This window comes from Primulina huaijiensis, unplaced genomic scaffold (genome assembly GCF_012295235.1).
Source record: "Primulina huaijiensis isolate GDHJ02 unplaced genomic scaffold, ASM1229523v2 scaffold38059, whole genome shotgun sequence".
NCBI lineage: Eukaryota > Viridiplantae > Streptophyta > Magnoliopsida > Lamiales > Gesneriaceae > Primulina > Primulina huaijiensis.
This window is the reverse complement of record NW_027358901.1, coordinates 16,044-19,048: the sequence shown is the minus strand read 5'-3', so window position 1 is coordinate 19,048 and position 3,005 is coordinate 16,044. Positions and strand designations below refer to the sequence as shown.

At 29.3% G+C, this 3,005-nt stretch overlaps 1 long non-coding RNA gene across 1 annotated transcript; it reads right to left on the bottom strand.

Annotated features, from left to right (window-relative positions):
* Positions 1-852: 852 nt before the first annotated feature.
* LOC140968844 (uncharacterized) lies at positions 853-2,330 on the bottom strand. The gene is made up of 3 exons (XR_012173844.1): positions 2,241-2,330; positions 1,662-1,721; positions 853-1,138 (listed from the first exon to the last, which is right to left on the bottom strand). It is a non-coding gene; the product is annotated as an uncharacterized lncRNA (long non-coding RNA).
* Between the last annotated feature and the right edge of the window lie 675 nt (positions 2,331-3,005).

Here is a 3,005-nt window from a genome sequence, read left to right as displayed (position 1 = left end):
TTTACATTTACAATGCTCTTTACAGCGTGATTTTTTCTCGTCCACAATGTCAAATTTTAATATATGATGAGCAGAATATATATCATTCCCTCGAAGATTGAAAATTTGTATTCACACTAAGCATTGTAATTAAAATAATCCTAATTTTATTTAAAAAATTGTGAGTTTGAAAATAAAATAAATAAAGAAAACAAAGAAGATGATAAATAAAGATAGAGAAATCAATAAGATACGAGTTATAGAGGTTCGATTTCACTTAATTAATCATCCATTGTGTCTTGTTTCTCTTAGTTTTTATATGATAGATATTTCTAGTTTATTAGCCGAAAATCCTTACGTGTTTTATATTCCCTATCCCGAGTGTCAATTAAAGTTATTATTCAAAATTTCGATATTCCTACCATAAATTAATGATCAAATAATTTAGTTCGCACAATAATTTTTCAAACAGCTTCAATGCGAATTTCAAATTCGATAGGAGTTTTATTTTGTTACTAAGGTATCAATTTTTTTTTAAGATTGTCAAGATAATCTAAAATGGTAGGCGATAATTAAATCTTTGTGTACAAACTATCTAATAAATTCGAATTTCAAGTGATAAATATATCTAATTTTCGATTTTGGTATAAATATATACATATGTCAAGATTATGCAAGATTCAAGAAGTAAGATAGAGAGATATTGGATATATATACACACATGTATACGTGTATTTTGAAATTTATATGCATGATTTTGAAACTAGTAAATTAAAATACAAGATAAAGATTTAAGATAAATGAAAATTAAATAAGTTGATAGTGTAATATCATATTTTTGAAATTAGCACATATTTATGGATATATATTTTGGATATTGTGGCGCCCCAAACCTCGCCACGTAATCATACAACATGTGACGTCATATGCATAAAAATTTTCTTTTCAACGACGTAATAATATAATGCATATACGACAAAATAGTGCAATCACCACACTATCTACGTCAATGCAGCAGAAACAGTATAATAAATACACACATACAACTCAAGTAAGACAATAAACTATACTGTCTCTATCTACTATCAACTATAGGACTGTTTGACTAGACACACCTAGTCCTTCACCACTATCATGTCTTACAGCATAGTCCTGTAACCTGTCCAACAGAAACAGTCCCCAAATGGTGAGCATACACAACAATCATCATCGTAATACATAACAATTATATTATCAACAATATAAAATATAACTGGAATGATAACAGAAATACTCCATTTGCTGTCTCTGGACAATCAAACCACCAACGATATCAACGTCATCACTCCCATACTACTGCAACAACAAAATCGACGATACGTCGCACCCCAACACCGGCGATAGCAATATCGTCGAACGAACAACATCAACGATACGTCGCACCCCTACTCCCGCGACAGCAATATCTTTGAACGAATAACATCGACGATACGTCGCACCTCAACACCGGCGACAGCAATAACGTCGAACGAACAACATCAACGTGACGTCTCCCAACAAACGACAGCCAACAATATCAACGATAATAAACAACAACAAATATAATATCAAATTACCCAATACCAGTTATTTATCATCGTTCAACGCAATAGTATTTATCAATACTAAACAATAACAACATATGCTCGTACGTCAATACGTACCTGATAATCGAGTATATATATAATCTGGCTATTTCTTTGATCCCGAGGCTTGTGTTGTATCTAAATAATTCAACAACAATTATCAGATTATTATCATTGTATCAATACAATCATAACATCTTCAATATACAACATCAAATAGCCCAACAATAATTCATTCACAACATTTGTGTTGTTGTTTTGAATTATTCTCAATTTATTATAATTAGGGATTTTAATCGTTGAAGTGAGATTGGAGAGTTGTTTAGTAGTTGTTATTACTTCTGATTGTATATTCGGAGTCTGCGAAGTATAGGCTACACGTTGATATAAAGTTTTCGCAATTTGACGGATGTTGTAAAATAGCCTATTATTTGATGTTAAATTAATTAGTGTGTATTTGATGGTAGTATTGTGAATTAAATACACTAGAATATTAAATTGATGAACGATAAGAATTTATAATCGATTTTATTTCTCTACTTCGTTAAAATCATACACTATTCAACAATATTCAATTTCAGTATGATTTAACAATTTATCGGATTTATTCCAAAAATCGACGAATTTCAAACATCACCAAAACTATAAAATTTATACCTCAAATCGAAGACCTCGTGTCAACGATCCCAAAACTGAAGTCTGTTCGTCGATTGGATAAATCGATAAGTCGCAAGATCGAAAAGAAAAATCGAAAACTTTATTAGCTCTTCTCTCGCCTTTCTCGATCACTGTCCTTAGATAAAGTGGGATTCATTTCAATTGAATTGAACCAAATCCACCGCCTCAATTTTTTTTAATATTTTTTATTTTTTAAATTTTTTTTAATATTATATTATAATATAATATAATATATTTAACATTTTAATACCGGTATATTCCTTTGGACCAGTCAAACGATCAAATTTTTCAAAACTCAAAATATGAAACTTCTATATCTTTGAGTTTTCTACGTTATATTCAAATTTCAAAGCATTTGAACTTCATATGACCAAAATATGTCATATCTCATTCTTCAAAAATCGTTAATTATTTAGTAATCTCACATTACTAAATCAACAATTTGTAATATTTACTTCAGGCATTACAGATATACATATCAAGATAAATGAAATTCTATACGATAAGAAGATTTACATATGAAAATTTCAAAATCATAATCAAGGAATCAAGAACTCCGATCCAAAAAGATCAAGAAAATAAAGAATCTTATCTTGAGTGCAAATAATCAAAAAATTGAAAAATTCAAAGGGATAATTCGAATTTTGAGGGTACATGTATTACATTTGTAATGCAAAATAATAAAATATATACCGTATATGAAAACTTGGAAAGGAAGATTTCGAATTATAGGTCTTTTGAAAA